General features: G+C 36.3%; 1 long non-coding RNA gene across 2 annotated transcripts in view; it reads left to right on the forward strand.

Annotated features, from left to right (window-relative positions):
- The first annotated feature begins 503 nt into the window (after positions 1–503).
- Positions 504–22,225, forward strand: part of LOC130540546 (uncharacterized) — a 65,969-nt gene continuing 44,247 nt past the window's right edge. For both annotated transcript variants that reach the window (XR_008954537.1, XR_008954536.1), the window contains exons 1-2: positions 504–580; positions 11,906–12,017. This is a non-coding gene — a long non-coding RNA (uncharacterized LOC130540546). The remainder of the gene's footprint in view (positions 581–11,905; positions 12,018–22,225) is intronic.

The raw sequence follows: 22,225 nt of genomic DNA on the forward strand, positions 1-22,225 counted from the left end.
TTAGATTGTTAAAAACCTCTAGTCTTAAAAATTATATATCGATTTCTCCAAATATAATATGGATTCTTAGCTGTTTTTTACCGATTCTTTGCAACACCACTCCAACCCATCCTAACACCCCCACACTTTTCCCAATATACTTTAATTTTGGCTAGATAGGTAGTCATGCCTACTTCAGTATGTCCATAAATATTAGCCACCATTGATTATATTGTTGCCTGAACAACATACTATTTTCTTATAGCTTATTTTCTGTGAGCTCATCATTACTTCACAACCAAACTATTTCAGTGGTGAAATTCTCATTACAAGAAGTTGAGACACATTAGGTATGCTGCCACTGTTATCTGCTTGATGAGACCCTTACAGCTTTTCTTAGATGCCTCAGGCTGGACAGAAGGGATTCCTGGCCTGCTAGGTACCTGTCCTTTTAGAATCTTACCATCATCCTGAGGATTCCATTTGCTTCTGTTGCATTGGATCCTCTATTTCTTGGATTCCTTATTGTTCTCCTTGATTTACTCCATCGATTTGGTAGGACATATCCTGTAGTGGTTTCCCAAGAAAGAGCGTGTTATAGGTAAAGTTTTAAAATATTCAGTTTTGATAATTTCTTAATTAACTCCCACAATTAATTTGATTGGGAATAGATTCTCAGTTAGAAATAATTAATTTTGAAGAAATTTCTACATGTTTTCTAGTTTCCAAGGATGTGATTAAGGTATATAATGACTATTGAACCTCTGATTCTTGATTCTTTCTCTCTCTCTGTGTGTGTGTGCATTATACATATACATATATATACTATATATATATAATATATATATATAGTATATATGTATATATATATATATTCTGTCCCCATAATCACATAAGATATTTTCATGTAGGTCTCTTTTCACTCAATGTATTAGGTGACTACAGCCTGTTCACTTTTTAAACACTTCTTTTTAATTTCTGGGAAAATATTTTCCATTATTTGATCAATAATTTCCTTTCCTCCCTTTTCTCTCTTCTCTCAGAAACTCATTTCTAGGGTTAAATATTAGGTTACTGGACCTCCTAGATGGGTTCTGTAATTTATCTTTTCTCTCCCATTGTCATCTCATTTTCTATGTGTTGACTTGCAGGATATAGGATTCTAGTTTGACTTTTCTTTTTTTCTTTAAAAAAAATGGGCTTTAAATATGTTATTCCATTGTCTTATAGTCTCCGTTGCTGTTTTCTGATGAGAAGTCAGCCATCATTCTTACTATTGTTTTCTCTATTTAATATGTTTTGTTTTCCCTGGCTACTTTCAAGGCTTTCTCTTTATTTTCGGTTTTCGCATAAGACCCAGTGTACTGGTTCTCTATCTCTTCCCCATATTTAGGCAGATAAATAGATTTCTCTCTGATGTCTTCCCTCCAGCAAAGGTCTATGTATTGCTTAGCTGTTGCTGCACAACACTCTCCACAACTTAATGGCTGAAAACATCAAAGATTCATTTTCTGAGAATTTCTCTGAGTCAGAAGTCTGGGAGCCACCTAGCTAGACAGTCTGGCTTTAGAGTCTCTCACAGGACTGCAATGAAGATATGGCTGAGTTGGGAGACATCTCGGGATATGACTGAGGAAAGAGACTTCTAATCTCTCAAAAGAACTTCCAAGTTCATTTACATGGGTCTCTCTACAGTGCAGTCTCATTAGCAACCTGGAGAGAGTGAGAGAGAGTGATGGCAAAGAAGAAAGACAGACTTTCATATTAACATCAGAAGTAATGTCACTTTTGCCACCTTCCATTCATTACAATCTAGTTAATATGCCCGGCCCAAACTCAAGGGGAGAAGATCACTCAAAGGCATGAATATCATGAAGCAGGGATCACTAAGAACATCTTAGAAGCTGCCTATGACAGACTGTATCTGTCTCCTAAACTATATAAGTGCCAGAGCTCAAGTGGGTTTATCTAGTTCTCCTCTGACCTCAGACAGTAGCAGACCCAGCATACCTGTATCTCAGATAGGGGTCCCTACCTTTACTCTTTCAAGAGAGCACTTAATAAGGTCCTTGGAAAAGAGATAATAGGTAGTTATAGGTTCCTTTGTGTCTGGGGCCCTCCAAGATACCAATCAGTCCAGACCACAGTAAGCCTTTAAATTTTTATTAAAAATTCAATTACAGCCACATTCACTTGTGTCTGTGGTGGCTTCCACCTTCTCATGTTACTCTGCCAAAGATGAAAGCAGAATCCCAACCTGGCAAGAAAAGGCTGGTAATTTCTGGATTTTTTTTCATTAGGTTACCTTGTGATCTCAGCTTTCTCATGGACATAAAATAATTGTCATTTTGTCTATCATCTGGTTAGTTATAATTACTAAAGTAAGGGAGACATTCTACTATGGCTTTCCACATATTACGTGGAAGGAGTGTGTTTTCCAATTTCCTCCTCCATCCCCATGTCTTCTTTCTACTTATCTTTGTCCTGTGGCTTTATTTCTCAAATGATAAAATTAAAACTCACCTTATTGTTATTTTGGTGAGGTTCTTTGAGAAAATGATGCCAAACATGTCATTCAGCTCTTCATCTCGTATATATATTTGTGAAAAATAATTCGTTAGAAGCACTGGGCACAGATGGTCTGTGGTTGGTTGTTTAATACTGAAGTGTATAGATCTGAGTATGATACTTTTTTATTTTTTTTTGGAGACCGAGTCTCACTCTGTCACCCAGGCTGGAGTGCAGTGGCACGATCTTGGCTCACTACAACCTCCACCTCCCAGCTTCAAGCAATTGTCCTGTCATAGCCTCCTGGGTAGCTGGGACTACAAGGCGCCTGCCAAGACGCGCGGCTAGTTTTTGTATTTTTAGTAGAGACGGGCTTTCACCATATTGATCAGGCTGGTCTCCAGCTCCTGTCCTCAGGTGATCCACCCACCTTGGCCTCCCAAAGTGCTGGGATTACAGGCGTGAACCACAGCACCCAGCCCTGAGTACAATAATTTTATAATTCTTAATCTTGTTGACTTTGTGCAATAAATGCAGCTATATATATTTTGCAGCCATATATAAACATAATTTTTAAAAATTGTGAGACTTCGTTTGTGACCTAAAATATGCTGAATTTTAGTGAATTTCTGAAATGTTTGGAAAAAATTTATTCTCTATGTCTTAGCTGTAAAATACTATTTTATCTATTAGATAAATCTTAACAACATTATTCAAGTCCTCAATATTCTGCCTTATTTTTATCGATATAACCTACTAATTTTGAGAGAAGTGTGTTAAAAAACTTACTCTGATTATTGACTTGTAAGCTTACTTTTACATTTCTAACAGATTCTGTAGTACGTATTTTATCATTATGATATTATGGTTATAAGGTAGCCTTGATAGATTGTATATTTTGTCACCATAAAATGTTTCTCTTCGTTCTTTTATCTACCTGTAGTTAGTTTTGGAAATATCTCTATTTGTTCTTTTTCTGTTTTTAGTTAGCTTTGTATTTATACATCTTGTTCAATTTCTAAAGTCTTTAAACAGCTTTATTTTCTTGAGAATATCCATTTGATGAAGAGAATGTCCTTTCCCCTTTGAATTGTGTTAGCGAATGTTTTTTAAAAAATCAGTTGACCATAAATGTTAGGGCTTAGTTTTGAACTTTTAATACTGTTCCATTGATTGTATGTCTGTTCTTATGCCATGCCACAGTATCTTTATTACTCTAGCTTTATAGCACATTTTGAAAGCTGGTGCAGATCATAATCTCATAAGATACAATCCCAAACACCATGATCTCAAATACTGAAATCTCAGAAGATCACAATCTCTAAAAATCAAACTCCTTAAAGTCTAAAAATTCCTAACATCTAAAATCCCAAAAATGATAATTCTGAAAGATTAAAATCCCAAATGTTGAAATTCTTAAAGCCAAATTCTGGGGAAGGTTTTGGTACATTCTTAGTTGTGCACAGTATAGTTGCATCATGTTAAGTGGAACTATCACCTTGTTATTGTATTTACTTGGAAATTAAGTATAGCTAAAGAAGATGTGAATGGGTGACAGGTTGACAAAGGATAGATTTGTCGACTTAATTTTAGGTGTCGACTGGATTAAGGGATACCTAGAAACCCAGTAAAGCATTATTTAAGGTGTGTCTGTGATGGTGTTTTCAGAGAAGACTAGTGTATAAGTCTGAGAGGACTAGGTGGGGAAGATCTGCCCTCAGTGTTGGCAGGCTCCATCTAATGGGCAGGGTCCTGAAGAGAACAAATACATAAGCCAATTTGATCTCTTTCTGAGAGCTGGGACAGACTTTTCTTCTGCTGCCTTGGGCATCATAACTCTAGGCTTGCTGGCCTTTGGATTCCAGGACTTCCACCCCAGCTACCTCCCAGGTCCTGAGGATTTGGTGTGCAAACTTAGAGCTACATCATCAGCTTTCCTGGTTCTGAGGCCTTCGGACTTGGACTGAGCCACTCAACTGGCATCTCAAGGTCTCCAGCTTGCTGACAGCCTGCTGTGGGACATCTCAGCCTCCATAACTGTGTAAGCCAATTCCCCTAATAAACCTCCTCTGATATATCTATCTACATGTCCTATTGGCTCTGTATCTCTGAAGAACCCTGACTAACACAGGTTTGGTACTGGGGAAGCTGAATATCATTTCCTCTTACTGTATTCCTTACAACACAGTGGACGAGATCTGTGAAATTGTTCCCTCACAAAATGGCTTTGATAAGTTAAGGGTACAAAGCTACTTAATGGTGAAAGATAAAAGTTTAAAAGCTAATTATTATTGGTTCTACAAAAGCAGAAAATTGCTTACTTGCAATGGTCCAGCAATAATCAAACTTTTAAAAGAGTGGCATATGCTTACACAATTTGTACATCACAATGACTCCCCAAATACAAATGCAATGAGTGTTTCAAAGATCATAGAAGTAAAAACACATGCAAAAAATACAAGAAATTTTCCCTGCCAAATTGTTCAATCATGTACGACATCTGCCCCTTCACCCATAGCACCAATTTGCTATGCTATGCATTTTATCTTCACATAATTTTCAATACTGAAGATATAAAGTGCAGAAAGACTTTTAGAGCACTCTAATTCAATTTGTGCACTTTTTGCAAATTTGACTCAACGAAAGTGCATTACCACAACATGGACACTGTGTGTAAGCATTGTGTATGCATGTAAAAATGTGGACACTTCCTCACTAAATAAAGGGATGTCCTTTTTATACATCTGCATAACATTTGTTAATGATAAAATTTCTTGAGATTTCAGCTCTTTGGATGACTGCATACATAGTGGTGACCCATTGTGTTTTTGATCCATCTCATCAAAAGACATAGGTTGTCGGCCACGTGCAGTGGCTCACGCCTGTAATCCCAGCACTTTGGGAGACCAAGGCAGGCAGATCACTTGAGGTCAGCAGTTAGAAACCAGCCTGGCCAACATGGCGAAACCCTATCTCTACTAAAAATAGAAAAATTAGCCGGGCGCGGTGGTGCATGCCTGTAATCCCAACTACTCGGGAGGCTAAGGCAGGAGAATCGCTTGAACCCGGTGCGGGGCAGAGGTTGCAGTGAGCCAAGATTGCTCCACTGCCCTCCTGCCTGGGAAACAGAGCAAGACTCTGTCTCAAAAACAAAACAAAACAAAACAAAACAAAACAAAAAACAAAAAAAGACTTAGGTTGTCCACAGTATTTCAAATAACTGCAGTTATAACGCTGGGTGCACACAATTACCAACCATAGTGATATTCATTGATACATTTTGCTTTTTGACCTGTTTCTTCATGAGTACAGTTTATTTGCCTATAACTGTTATATCCATGTAATTGTAATTAATATAACTGAGTGGTTATGTTTATAAAATATGTAATTACTGCCTATTTTATCATGTAAAGTGGCCTATGAAGTGTTCTATGACATTTTTATGTTTCTTAAATAAATACCCCTTTAAAAATGTAAGTAAATATCTTTAAAACATTTTTAGAATTATATTTTCAGGATTTTGATCTTTCAGGATTATGGTTTTCAGAATTTTAAACTCTAGAGATTTTGATCTTTTGGAATTATGGCATTAGGGATTGTGTCTTTTGGGATTATGGGCCAAACCCTTTGAAATAAAAAAGTGTAAGTTCCATGACTTGGTTTATCTTTTTCAAACCTGTTTGGCTGTTCTAGGTCCTTTGCATACTCACATACATTTTAACATCTCCTTGTTAATTTCTGCAAAAAAAAAAAAAAAAGCCTGAAGTGAATTTTATATGGATTGCATTGAATTTAAATTTTTAAAATATTTTTATCTTATTGATGCTATTATATTTGAAATTGTTTTTATAATTTCATCTTTGACTATTCATTGCATGTAGAAATAAACTACTGAATTTTGTATTTTGACACTGTAACTTTGCTGAATATATTTATTAGTTCTAGTAAGTGCATTAAGAATTCCTCAGGATTTTCTACTTACAAGATCATGCTATCTATGAATAAAGTCAGTTCTACTCCTTACCTTTCATCCTGAGTTCCATTTCTTCTCTTTATTGCATAGGCTACAACGTCTACTATGAGGTTGAATCAAAATGGAAAGAAAGGACATCCTTGCCTTTTTTTCCAAACTTAGAGGAAATGCAGTCTTTCACTAAGTTAGATGTAGATTTTTCATAGATGACTTTCTAAGAGTACCATTCTATTCTATCATTATTTGTTGAAAAATTGTATTATTTTGGCTTTGCCTCATTTTTTAATCTGTTGAGATAATTATGTAATATTGCCTTTTAGCTTATTAATATTGTAAATTATGTTAATTGCTATTTTTATATTAAATCAAGCTTCTATTCCTGGGATAAACCTGATTTCTTTATGGTGTATAATCCCATTTATCTATAGCTGGATTTGGTTGCTAATACTTTGTTGAGAATTTTTGTATTTGTATTCCTGAAGGATATTGGTCTATAGTTTTCCTTTCTTACAATGTCTTTTACTCTGGTATATAACACAAATACTGTCCCCTTAGAATGAGTTGGGCATATTCCCTTTCCTTCTGTTTTTTCCTTTTTTTTCAACTTGAACTTCTTGTGGATGAGTTTGTGAAGGAGTACTATTATTTCTTCTCTATTTCATAGATTTTTCCAGTGAACACATCAAACATGGAATTTTGTGTGTGGGAAGATTTGTAATTATTAATTCAAATTCTTTGCACATTATATGTCTATTCAGATTGTGTATTTTGTCTTGAGTCATTTTTGATAATTTCTATATTTCTAAGAATTTGTCTATTTCAACTAAGATGCCTAATTTGTTGGCATAAATAGTGTCCATTAATAATACTTCTAATTTTTATAGGATTAGTAGTGATGCCCTCTATTTTATTAATGATTTTTAAAACATGTGTTTTCTTAGTTTATTTTTTGGTGAATCTATCCAAAGATTTGTCATTTCTTTTTATACTTTTGGTCCTCATTTGCTACATTGTCTTATGTTAAATCGATATTTTATGTTGTACCATTTTAATTTGTTTGTTGTTTTATTTTATTGCATCCTTTAATTAATGTATTTATTGTTTTCAAAAGTATCAGGTTGGTAAAAAATTTTGCATATTTTTAAGTTATTTTCTTAGTATTGCTCTAGGAATTACAATATACACTGTCTCTTTTCACAGTTAATTTCAGATTAGTACTTAATTTCATTAAAATACAAAATATTTGCCTCAATATAACTCAATTTCTTATCCCTTCTTTGTGCTATATATACATGCATATGACATATTTTATAGCATATGAAATCTTTATACAATTTCATACTTATTGTTACATGTGATCATCTATTAAATCAGTTAAGAAAAAGGGAAAAATATATATTTACACAGGCTTTTATATTTACCTATATAATTGTGTTTTTTAGTGATCTCTATTTATTCATGTGAATTGGAGATAATATCTGCTTTGACTTCTTTTTAGCCTAAAAGACTATTATTTCTCCTAAGGAAGGTCTACTAGGAATACATGCTATCAGTTTTTGTTTTTCAGAAAATGTCTTTGTCACCTTCACTTTTGAATGGTAGTTTTTATGGATGGGTATGTGTGTATCTTGGTTGAATTTTTTTCTGTTGGCACTTTGAATATGTCATCCATTGTTTTCTGCCCTCCATTGTCACTGATGAGAAGTCAGCTGTTAATCACATTGTTGTTGTCTGTGTGTGATGAGCCTTTTGTTTTTCTTCTATTGCTTCATTTAATATTTTATCTTTGTCTTTGTCTGTCAATAGTTTGAATATAGTGTCTAAGTATGTATCTCTTAATTTATCCAACTTGCATTTCCTTGAAATTCTTGAGTGCAAAAAATAAATATTTTGCAACTAATTTGGAAAGTCTAAAGCCATTTTATTTTCAAGTAATTTTTCTGTCTCATTCCTACTCTTTTTTTTCTGGGACTCTCCTTGCATATATGCTAATAAATTTGATGTTGTTTCACAGGTCTCTGAGGTTCAATCCTTTTTTCCTCATATTCTTTACTTACTCTTCTTCAGATTGTATAATTTCTATTGATCTATTTTTAAGTTCACTGTTTGTTTCTTCACTATATTTTTCTCATGATAAATTTTCTCTAATACACTTTAAAAATTTAAGTTATATTTTAACTCCAAAATTTCCACTGAATTCTTTTTCTAAAATCTCTACTCCTTATTGATATTCTCCCACTCATTATTGTTATATGTTTTTAAAAATTCTTTAGTCATGATTTTCTTAAGTTTTTGAAACATATGTAGTAACCATTTGTATCTGCTAGGCACAGTATCTGCTCTCCATCGGAGATACTTTTTATTGATTGAATTTTTCCTATGTATGAGTTACACTTATTACTTTCTTGTTACTTGACATGTCTCATACATTATTTTGTGGAAAACCAGGCATCTTGTTAGATAATATATTAAAGAAATCATTGATTCTGGTTTTCCTACAAGGTTTTTTTTTTTTTTTTTTTTTTTTTACTGTTCTGTTCTGTTCTGTTCTTTTTGTTTGTTTCTTTTTCTGTGACCTGCCTGGTCTCATTCTCCTGTCTGTTACTTCCACAGTGTACAGCTCCCGAGATATCTGCTCATTCTAATTTGTTCCTGTTTTTATTTTTAAACATAGCTTCCTAAAGCTCACACCTAAGTCAGCATATATTAATAAAGAGCCACTGGCTGGCCAGGTGTTTTGCCCTGAAACCTTGAGCTGATAAGTCTTTCCGCATTTGTTTTCAATGAATATATGCTATGCAATATATTCAAAGTTTTAAAAGTTTACAGATATACCTCAGTTTTGTTTTGTTTTGTTTTGTTTTGTTTTCCCCCGGGCCTCCTCATGTCTCCTCTGCATGTATGGAAGACCTCATATTTATCCAAGGGAGTATAAACAGAGAGGGCCTTCATTCTATCCTGTGCATATAAACAGTCTTGCAAGTGAATACTGCCTTCTAGTCTGCCAGGACTATGTCAGAACTTGAGAAGGCATACTACGGCTATCTCAATCCTCCGATTTCCTTGTTAAATTTATGGTTTGTCTGTCAATCTTGCTTAACTCAACTAATATTGCAACTTTAGGTTGCAATGTTGGCCTCACCTATTCTTTTGCCATTGAGATCACCACTGTTTCATACCCAGAAACATAGCATATTGCTGACTCTGCTCCAAAGGAAGTCAACCTTCAAAAACATATCTGCTGTTTTTCACAGCTTTTCTGGCCCTGGTAAAACTACCACACCTATAAACCTGTCAGAACAGCAATATGAAACTATTATTTCATTTGCTTCATGCATCAGTGTTGTGGTATGTGAAACTGTTTTGTGTTGCTTTGAGATTTATGTTTTTTTAATTTAATTTAATTTTTAATTTTGTTATCTAGAAAGTTCCTTCAGGCTTATTCTACAGTTGTTTAAATTTCCCAATGTGAGGTTACATTTTTCTTTACCCTGCTTATCATTCAGTGAGGGCTGTCAATTTAAAGATATTTTTTGGGCAGGGGAGCCATCTATGAAATATTTTACTGATTATTTATTTCCTTCCTGTGTCTCTAGTCTTTCCTTCTGGAACTTCTAATAAATGGATGTAGAACACCATGTTTTTCATTTTTTTAATTTAAGGTTTCCAGATTCTCCAGTTTGCTCTTCAGTGGTGTTTTTGCTATATATTCTATTATTAATTTTTTAATCTATACAATTAGTATTTTTAAGTGACTATTTGGTTAATGATAAGATAGATATATTTTATGACACAGTATCATTTCTTAAAGATCTGTTATTGAAAGCCTCTTTATTATTGTATTAAATCTGCTTGTTAGGATTGATGATGCCTCTTTTTAATTCTATAAGTTTTTCTCAGGTGTTTTCTAGTCCTTTGTATGAGTTGTCATCTGTGTTTCTAGATCCCTGTAAGCATGTGTGTGAATGCTATAATTTAATATTGCCACCCTCCTTTATGCCACCAACCATGGAGAAGCAGTAGAAGGCAGTAATCAGCAATGCTTAGAAATACTTATTTTCAGTAGATAGTGATGACCATACCACTTGGAATTTCCAGCCTTCCAGGGCACTGCACTGTCTTTCAGGCCTCACATCTTCATTTTCTCTAATTGTCTGGTACAGATGCTTCTGATACCCTGAGCTTTGCACAAAAGGCATGAAAGGCAAGAGATCAAGTAGCCTCGACAAGCAGATGTGACATCGTAATCACCCAGCCCTGAGTAGTTTCATGATTCCTTTCTGGCCCCTGTGATCCTTCCATTTCTTCACTTGAAAAGCCTTGACTGCCTTTGTATTCTTTTGAGCTAATTCTTCCTTGAGTCTGTTACAGGCTATTTTTTTCTTTAATAGAATCTTATCCGCCTACTGTTTTTTGAGTAATTCTCACAATATCTGGTGTATTAAGGTCACACTTTCTGTTCCGCTACACCCTTCCAAAGACTGTCATAGATTTAATATTAAAAGCTTTTTTGTTGATTCTATCTGTGCTACCTGCCAATTTTAAGTATGCTAATAAACCACTTACTATTGTATCATGATTTTTTTTCACAATATTGCATAGTCTTGCCTTTTTTTGCCCATTGTGAAACCACCAAAACCTAGCACATTGGAAGTTAATAAATGTTGAATGAGTGAAATATTTCTTGGAACAATTAATTTTAGTGCCTAAGTAATTTTAATATATATATGTAGTTTAATATTTTATAATTAAAAATTTAACACTTTTGAAAATATCATTTGTTTCTTAAATTTTAGTATAATAATGCTTCTGTCCACACTATCTCTCTGTCTTGCCCTCTAATCAAATCTTACTTATTTGTTTGCTGCTCACAATTGCCTCTGCAGGATGTAAACAGTGGCAGTTCTTAAGGCTGGCTTGGGATGGAGGCAGCTTTAGCCACTGGATTGTACTTATCAGTGGCCCCATCAAAAAAAGCACTCCCAAAACAGGAAATGTAAATAAAAATTAGTCCTGCATCACATCCTTCTTGAGCTGTGGAATGGAAGTAAGTGTTACCTGAGGTGTCATTATCGGCCCTTGGTGCTTTATGGTTCTGAATAACCCTTCCTCTATGGACTGAGGCTGATGCCTTTAACCATGCCTCACCTTCAGAAGCAGCGGCTACAGCAGCAATAGTTAATTTTATAGGTTTACATGGGTATCACAGGGTGCCCAGATTAAATATCCTTTCTCAATGTATCTGTGATGGTGTTTCCCAAAGAGAATGAGCATTTGAATTGGTAGGCCCAGGAAAGAAGATTGCCCTCCCCAGCGTGGAATGGCATCATCCAATTCATTGAAGGCCTACATAGAACAAAAGGTGGAAGAGGGAGGAGTTTGCCCCTTTTTCTCTGCCTCTCTGCTTGAGCTGGAACATCTCATATCATCTCATCTTACCCTCAGATTGTCTCCTTTGGTTCTTAAGCCTTGAGACTCAGACTGAATCACACCACCGGCTTTTCTGGGTCTGCAGCTTGCAGACGGCAGACTGTGGGACTTCTCAGTCTGTAATCATGTGAGCCAATTAGTGTAATAAGTCTTCTCTTATCTATAAATAATATATAATAATTATATATAATATAGTATGTAGTTTATATGAGATATATATAATATATAGTGATATATAATTATATGTTAAATATATTTTTAATTGGTCCTGGTCCTGTTCCTCTGGAGAACCCTAATACACCCATTATGGAAAGCAAGTTGGCACACACTCCCTGTGGGCCTTCCTTATGTCCCGTATGGTCGCTGGGGCCATGCAGATAGAGGGGAGGAGACAAACATGATTTCTGTTCTCATATTGCACACACACATCAGAGTAATAGAAGAAGCAGGCCTAAAAGAGGCAAAATCAAGATTGAATTCAAAAACATGTATATATACATGAAGAAAAAAGGAAATGACATCGTGATAAGTGTTAAGTCAGAGGAAATTTCTGAGACATTATCCCTAACTTATTCAGAATACAGAGCAGATACAGAGTGGAAGAGACATGTACATGAAGAATTATGAATGTACAGAATATTTCAGTAAAATGGCAGCATCTTACTTATCATAGGGAGACACTTGAAGTTATATAAGAATGTACTATGCTTTACACTATTGTGTCTTCTAGACACTAGTGTAAAAAATATGGTATATGATCTCTAGTATAAAGACTATGGTATATAGTCTTCAAGAATTTACTTGATTTTTAAAAGTAGCGTCAGTGGTACTAGTAATATTGACAGCAAGGGTGTGTGTGTGTGTGTGTGTGTGTGTGTGTAAATAAATTGGCTCACACAGTTGTGGAAACTGACAGGTCCCATAATCTGCAGGTGGTAAGCTGGAGACTCAGGAGAGTAGTTGCTATAGTTCCAGTCTAGGTCTAAATACCTGAGAACTCAACAGCCTATGGTGTGAGTTCTAATCCAAGGGCAGGAGAAGACTGACAGCCTGCCTCAATCAGTTAGGTAGAGGAAACGAGTAAATTCTCCCTTCTTCAGCCTTTGTGTTCTATTTGTGGCCTGACCAAACTGGATGATGCCCACCCACACCGGGGAGTGCCCTCTGCTTCACTCAGGCCACCAATTCCAATGCTAAGCTCACTAAGAACACCCTCAAAGACACCCAGAAATAATGTTTAGTCAAATCTGGCTAGACATTGACACATAAAATTAATTATCACAGAGTGCTCAATTGACACATAAAATTAATCATCATGGGTGCTTGCATCTTGGGCCATTGCTCCTCTAAGCTCCTCCTCAACCCCATCACACACTAGGGCTCCTGGGAAGCCAGACCAGATAACTTTTCACTCACATATGTCCCCACACTGCAAGAGCGCTGACCTTACCTAGTACCCCACACCCACCCTCACGGGATCCACAGCAACCAACAAAGCAACACAAAACCAACAAACACCCACCACCATTCCCTCTTTTACATACACCCACTCTACTGATAGGGCTGTTTAAAAATAACAAATACATATGTCCTTTATCACTTATAATTCAAGTCCACTTAATAACAATGCTGTGTTTAAATAATATTTAGCTACATTTTCCAGATGAAGAGTAGCATTCAGAGAAGATAAACAGATTCCCCAAGTTCACACAGCAATATAGTGACTTAGGTCCGGTGTCCCATGAGTTTCCAATATCAACACATCATGCTCTAATGATGTATCAATGTAGCCTCGTCAATTATCACAAATGAACCACTCTTCTGGGGAATGTTGATGATGGAGGAGGCTGTGTGTGTGTGGCACTGGGAATATATGAAAAATCTCTGTATCTTCCACTCAATTTTGCTTTGGACCTAAAACTACTCTAAAAAATAAAGTATATTTAAAAGAATTACCCTCTGAAATATTGGGCAAATTCTAAGGTCTTGCTCAGGGGGCAGATCAAGGGCTGGTTCCCCACATCCTTCCCCTTAGCTATCTCAGCACCAGTTTCTATGATTTCTATGGGTGATCTGGGTTGAGCATCTTAACTTTCTGGCTTCTAGAGGAAACAGAAATTTGTGGGACTGTGCTGAATTTCTGGCATGGTTTGAGGTATATTCATGGATCAGCAAGCATGTTTTAAATGATGTCTGTGATAGACGATTCCCAGTTCTGCACCCTAGAATTTCATGGTGGGTGAGAGTTTGAATTCCCATTGGTCAGTAGGTATTTTTGCTTATGATTCAATTGAGACACAGCTAGAGTTCTCAACTCCAGAATTCTCCTCTCGATAATATTCCACACACATTCTCATTTTTCTGTCTTATATTAAGCATTTGTCTTTCTGCAACCATCTCATCTGATCTCAAGAAATTACTCTAAGTAATATTTGGAGTTAAAGGAATGTCTCAAACTTGCTTGTTTTGAATTTTTTTAAAGGGTCAGAGTATTAAAATAATACAATGTTTTTAGATTTAAAAAACTTTAAAGACCAGACTTACTTAAACAAATAAAAATGAAAGATTAAAACAAAATATATTATGTAAACCAAAGATGCAATTGTTTAGTTGTTATTGCTGTTGTTGAGAAAGGCAATTTAGTGGGATTAAGAACTGAGTAGAAAATCACAAATGACAGCACAGCTTTGTTTTCTGCATCTGTCTTATTACCTTCCCACACTCTGATTCTAAACCCCATTTGTCTTAAGGATGTTTTTTAAAGGTTATTTCCCATATCCCACTTCCTAATAACCTTGACTTCGTTCATGAATATTTTTGTACATCTACAAGATGTGTAGCATTGCATCAGGTGCTCAAGATTCAAATACCTAATTTATTTGTCATCCCAATTCCTATGAAGCAGGTATTTTTTTTTTTCATGAGAATGCACAGGCTCAGAAAGTCCAAATGATTTGCCCAGGGTCATGGAGCTAGTAAATAACAGAACAGAATATAAATGTATGACCTACATCAAACCACCGAACCAGACTGACTCTTCAATATATCAGGCTGCTATAGTTCTCAAAATCTACTCACTCCAGTTTTCTCACACACAAAATCTTAAGAAAACTAATGGACAAGAATCCTGGTATGTTTTCTCTTTGCCCTCATGATATTCACAGCTGATATATTTTTAAGGATCTCAGCTTTAAATATCAAGAGAATATTATATCTTAATTTATCTGATTACAAGTTAAATCCTATCTATGAGTTACATACACACTAAGTACATTCAATAAGAATATACATCCAATCATCACAGAATGTTCAATATCACTCACTCACACTCAATGAGTTTAATAAAGCCAAGACTCAGCATATATTAAGCATTTACTCTGAAATATGTCAAGAACTTTTGCATATTTTGCCTCCTTCAAGCTTCCCAACAATGTCATTTATTATTTACATTTGACAGATAAGAAAAGTGAACATTAGAAAATTCAAGTCAATGGTGGAGCAAGACACAAACTTCTGAATCTGAGTCTAAGGCCTGTGTCTTTAACCACAACATTCATCTGCCTATAAAAGGAGGAAATCAGGATTTGTAGAGCATGCACACATTTTATTATTGAGCAGGAATAAGAATGCAGGCCTCTATATGCCCACCGCAAAGTGTACTCTGCCTTCAGATAGCTTAAGTTCCTAGGTATAGCCTTATGGTTAAGCTATAGATTGCTAAGACCTAACCTATAATACAGTGCTTCAAACTGTGCATTTCAGAGTCCTGCCATTTCTACCTGCCTCGTGGACTGGTTATCATTTTGGAATGAACATTTTGCAGTGCTAATTCCTGGGCTAAATAACAATAGTAATGATGACAATAATAAAAATATTCAGTGGTGGTGGTGATGATGATGACAATAATGATGTTATCACTACAGGTTCCATTCCAAGTGGCCTTGTTTGTCAGAGAATTGAGCAGAAAGCAAATTGGAAATCTGAAATGAAAGGGTTAACTGGTAAATTGCCATGTGTGAATCTGCTTTGATTTTTGCATTTTCTGTAAGACAATTTGAATTCTAAATGGCACTCCAACCCAGAGAGTGTGAAATCTGAAACTTGCACTGTGAAAGTCGTACAACTGAGCTCTGAGAAGTAACCTTAAATAATTTGAGACTTAATGCACCATTAAGATCATTTCTGTTACCATCTTGTAACAATTGTGTGGCCAATTTTAATAGATAGATTTCCTTTTAGAAAGGCTGGGGCCTTCCTCCGGCCCTGAATGGCACGCCTGGACTGTGAGATGCCAATGCATATACCATCTAGCCATAGTGGAAGAGTGATTATTCTTAAAAAAGTTTCAATTAAGCTCCTCTTTTGATCTTATTTAGCTGCCTTGGAAATTGGTTAGATGGAGACTTCAAACTTTGTGAGCACATGGTAGGGGAGAGGTTTATGTGCCTGCCTCTTCTTGCTCTCTGTACAAGAACAAGGCTTTATTAGGCTCCTTCTCCATAGCAGATGAATATAAACTCTATGGGATACTTTATAAGCAAAATGGCCCTCCCTCAGAAAGAAATAATTAATCCTCAGGAGAAAAAAATTATCTCTAAGAAAGGAGATTGAGGCCAAGCATCCCAAAACTAAAGAGACTCAGGGGTATGATACCAGGCAGTGAATCAGACATCAAAATATGAACTACCGCCATAGCTGAAAAAAAAAAGGCAGCATGTCTTTTCATAAAGGGATAACTCTTATCTCCAACTTCATATCACTGCTTTAGAAAAATGGCAGTATGCATGTAATATGAAATGGTTCTTCCACTAGCAAATTTTCAGAGGAGAAAATTTAGTTTGAATCAAGACCCAAAACTATGCCTTATAACAGTAAGGTTTCACTCAGAAAATTAATATGAAATAATTAATTTAGACTCTGGTACCTAGAAATGTTATGAGTGGCTCATTCTGTCCCAGACAAGCCACCACTGATTTTCTGAGCCAAAACATGGGGATCCTATGCCATCCATACATTAGAGCATAGCATGTGGCTGCTGTGGGCAGGGCACAGACTGACAGAAACCCAGGGCTAGAAGTGCTCCTGAGACCTTAAACTTTACAGGGGCTCTAAGCATACAGAAAACAGCCCCGTCATGCTTTTGCCAGCTTCTACTCATGTTCCTCTGGAATCTGCACTTGCACCAAATATCCCAGATCCAGTACTACCTCTTAAAGCCATACAGACCAAGCCCAATCCTTCTTCTATATCTATGAAAGATGCTGTAAAGTTACTTGCACATTTGTCACCTGAGATAAATTTCAGTAGTATAAGTTATTATGGTCTGAAAACTCATAGGTGGAAAGTCCTTTGCTGGGTGCTTTTCCAATTTCATTCATTTCTTGGCAGCCAATAAATGAAATGGCTATTCAGCCTTTTCTCCATGCTACTCATCTTGAGTCTTTAAATGGGACTATTTTCTAAATGAGCCTCTTTTAGTCATACTAATGTTGTAGGGCATTTTAAAGTGTGATATCACTTATCACAACCTTTTATTTTTTGAGCAGAGTTTTGCTCTTGTTACCCAGGCTGGAGTGCAATGGTGCGGTCTCAGCTCACTGCAACCTTTGCCTCCCTGGTTCAAGTGATTCTCTTGCCTCAGTCTCGCAAGTAGCTGGGATTACAGGGCCCACCACCATGCCTGGCTAATTGTTGTATTTTCAGTAGAGAGGTGGGGTTTCACCATGTTGGGCAAGCTGATCTTGAACTCCTGACCTCAGGTAATCTGCCTTCCTCAGCCTCCCAAAGTGCTGCGATTACAGCCACTGTGCCCAGCCTACAACTTTTGTATGGTTTAATAACAACCCTGTTAGTTATTACACTTCCCATTTTACATATGAATAAAAAATGCGTCACAGTTTAGTAACTTACACCAGTTCTCTTAATTGTTTAGCAGGGAGATAAAATTTAAAAACATTTTGCCTACTTCCAAAATTCAGTCTTCACACTATACTATACTATCTCTATCTCTTTTCACAAGAGAGGAGCATACTAAATCTAAAGAATAAGATTCAGTAAAATAATAATAATAATGACCCTTTCTCTCTCTCTCAGTCTCTCTGCCTTTGTTTTGGTCTCTAGCTCTGTCTGTCACATGCACACAGACACCCACCCCTAAGCACTGGAGCAGTTCAGAAAGAGTAATCTATATGATATGATAAGGGAGATCAAGAGGCTTTCTTTATCCCAAAATATACTCTCAGTAGTGCTGGTGTTTTGGTTCCTGCAAGTCCCATTACTTTCTCAAGTACTTTTGAATTAGGAATGGTCTCCAAAAGTTCCTTGTTCTTTTGCACATCTGCTCAACAGTTCATTAATGTAAGGTCCATTAGAAATGGATTACCATTTGCTCTGCATACTTTCCAGTGGGAGAAAAAGGAAAAAAAAAAAAGGGTCACCAAAGTAAGGATCAGTAAAACAAAGCCCAAGACAGGGAATGAAGAAATAAAAAATGAATGACAGCAGTAGTCCTGAGGCATCCATGGGTGCCAGAACATGTGGATCACGGTACTCTGTAGGATACCATGAAATGAAATTTACAAATTTTAATCCACCATACAAAGAATAATTTTAGAAGTTTAAAACAAAACCTTTGTTTTTACAGAAAAAATTACAGCCTCCAACGTGGATTGGTTTCTGCATTAGTCCCATACCAAAATACCGTAAACTGAGTAGCATATAAAGAACAGAAATTTACTTCTCACAGTTCTGGAGGCTGGGAAGTCCAAGATCAAGTGCCAGCAGATTCAGTGTCTGTTGCGGATCTCTTTCTGGTTCTAGGTGGTGTCTTCTAGCTTTGTCCTCACATGTAGTAAAGGCATGGCAGCTCTCTGAATCTCTTTTATTAGGGCATAAATTCCATTAATGAGAACTCCACGCTTATGAACTAATCAAATCCCAAAGTCTCCCACTTCTTATGACCATCACCTTGGTGATTAATTTTCAACATTTGGGTTTTGGAGAGATATAAACATTCAGACAGACCATAGCAGTTTACATTGAAATTCACTTGATATTTTCCACTTATTTATTCATTCAAATATTTTTGACTATCCTTTCTGTATCAGGCATTGACCCAGAAGCTGTGAGAACAGTGATGAAAAGGAGTTATGGCACACACCCTCATGGAGCTGCTTTTCTTATTCAGCAGCTATGTTAAAATGTGGCAGGTGGTGGGAGAGGCTTCCATGGGAAAAATTGCAAGGCACCTAGGATAGTCCAGGAGGGTTAAATGGCTGTTTTGGAGGAAAAGTTAAGCTCTTGTGGATCAGTAGGAATTATCCAGATGAAGGGAAGGAGAACAAATTTAGGAACTATAGCAAAGAGTAATATGATTATAGCTCAGAAATTTGTAGAGAAAAGGTGGCACATGAAGCCAGGGAGGGCAGCAGGAAACAGACCATGAAGTACTTCAATGACATCCATTCAAGACAACAGAAACCACTCTAAATAATCCAAATGGGATAGAAAGTAATACAGGGAATTTATTTCACTGGAGATGAAGGGCTCTGAACCAAATAGCAGACAGAGGGGACCCTAGAGCTTAGCAATAGCAGGCAGCTTCTCTGCCTTGTAGGTTGCAGAAGCAAATGGAAAAGGTGATATTACAGGAGTCCCAGAGCTCAGATCAGGTGATAAAATTAGAAACCACAGCAAAAGCCCTCTTTAGCAAGAGCTGGAACCACACAGCTGCTACCAGAAATGACTCAACAGGCAGAAAGAGAAAGAGATAAGTACCCTTCCACTACTCTTTAGTCTTAAAGGTATCTCCCATTGGTAAACCCTAGCTGGAAGCCCAGTGTTGAAAGCCTGGGAAATGCAGTCCTTGAAATGGAGGGTGGGAAGAACAGTGATCTGACAACAAACACAGAGGATTTAGTCTTTACCCTGGTTCAAAGAGAAATCTTTAAATATTTATTCCTTTTCCATACTGCAAGTACTCCTAACAGAAAATTAGGGGTAAGAATCAATGTTTAAGGACACATATAGGTGGCAAAGTTTGATAATTGAGACAATTCTATCTATTATCTGGTTTTCATTAACTTTGAAGATGATCTTCACTCAGCTTTATCAATGGAACTCTGTGGCAAGATCTGTAATAACCTGTGATTCCCTGAAAGGGAAAATTGAGATTAATGGAGAAGGGTATGGGCCTCTAATGCAGAACTTAGGGCAGGCAATCATGGAAAGAAGGCAGTGGTGAATATCAGGACTTGGAGTACTTGGTGAGGAATGAGGATTAGAGAAGGAATCTGAAAGAAGAGGCAGGAATAATAAAAAATAAAGCTTGTTCACCTGGACCCTGGCTGATTCTTGCTTCCTCAATCACGGAGCTTTCTCTGAACATCATCATCAACCCTTCATTATGTCTTTGGTCTATGAAGCTCTCAGGTTTCAGTGCTGAACAAAGGGCTCTTATGAGATGATGCACGCTTTAAATCATATAATATTTATGAATAATGCAGTCACTAGCCATATGCCTGAGAAACACATTTTTAATTTTGTTTCAAATTAATTTAAATTTAAATAACTATATGTGATCAATGGCTACTGCATTGGCTAATGCAGCTGGAGCACCAACTGGCAATGGCGTGGTAATGGTTTGGACAGTCTTAGGCCTTTCCATCCCCACTCTTCCTCATGCTAGCTACTTAGGCAAGTTACAGAACGTTGCTGAATCTGAGTTTCCTCATCTTTTAAAACTGGTATGACAATAGATTCTTCTCAAGAACTGGAAGGATAAGGTAGAAAAGTAAGTCAATTACCCAGCACAGTGCAGAGCTGGAGGAAATTTCCAATGAAAATGTATGTGTCCTCCTTTCCAGAACACACTCTCCCCCTTTTTGCACATTGCTTAGAGTTTTGTAAATGGCCATTATAAAGTAACAAGATGGATTTTTATATCAAAACTATCAGAACTGCTGCGTGTAAATGACCTACTCTTTCATGGCAGTTACTTTGCTTAAATAGCACTGTCATTGCTTAAATAACTTTGGACAAGTTCTTTCTCAAAGTTATTGCACTGGTGTTTGGTTGCATTTTCATCGTTGACTCGTTTTTGTTTTTTACTTCCCTTTTTTGAAAATTATATATTTTGATTTAAAACACAAGAGAATATGTGAAGAAAATAAACATTTTCTACAAACCCGTCAGCAAGGATTAAGAAGTATTAACCCTGTTTATAGCAATTATAGACTTTTTTGATGTTCTTTTAAAAATAAAAACATACAATTTGATAGTTTAAATTTTTTACACTTTCACATAAGCATTTTTTATTAAATATTTATTAAAATGTGCTTTTTAATGGTTGCAAAATATTCTGTTATATGAATGTGTCAAATTGTATGTGCTTACTCGTACTATAGCTACTATTTGTTTTTGAAGTGAAAAGAAAATTTTTCTAATTTATCAGTCTTGACTTTAAATGCTTTTTCTTCCTCCAAAATATAACCCACTCTAAAAAAGAAGGATAAAAAGAAGGAACAATTATCAAATATCTACTACAAAACAAGCTTATCATATACCTTATCTTATTGAGTCCTAGAAATTCTGAGATATGTAATATTATGCCCCCAATTTTTAGCATTTCAAGTGCAAAATTTTGAAAAGTCTGAATAGGTTGTTCTAAGCCATGTGTCTAGGAATCTTCATAGACAGACTTTTTTAACCCAGGAGTATCGGATTCCCAGTCCATATTTTACACCGTAGCAGGCAACAACTGAATGGTTTCAACAGAAATAGAATGACAATTCCAAACTGTGTGTGTCATATTTCATCACTTGTACAACTCAGAATATTTATATAAGCCACTTTGGCAAAAGAGAGACAAAGGGCTCAAAGTAATTTGGCTCTTGCTAATTACAAAACATAATCCAAAATCTTTTTTTTTTAACCACAACCACTTCAGAAGATTGTTCCTGTCAAATATGTCTCAGCACATCAGTCAATCATGCTGCAATATTTCCCCCTTCTTGGCAACCAGGACCTTCCCGGAATTGCCCATAGTGACAGTTTGAGCAATTTTAATTAACAAGCACAATTAGGCTGGAGAAAATTAGTTCCCTAAATGCCAGTTAGTCCTGTTTTCTCTTTCATGCTTCCCAAACAAAGACTGCAGCTGATACTACTGCCCAGCAGTGTCTTATGGAGCCTGAGGGCCAGCAATGTCCAGCCAGGGATTCAGGCTCAGCCTGGCTGTGAACCAGATGGGGATCTGGAAAGAACTTGGGCAAAAGGCCCTTTAAAACCCATCCAAGATACAATTGCCACCAGAGCCTTCTCCAGTTTCTGGGATTT

The sequence above is a fragment of the Pan paniscus genome, chromosome 8, assembly GCF_029289425.2.
Source record: "Pan paniscus chromosome 8, NHGRI_mPanPan1-v2.0_pri, whole genome shotgun sequence".
Taxonomy (NCBI): Eukaryota; Metazoa; Chordata; class Mammalia; order Primates; family Hominidae; genus Pan; species Pan paniscus.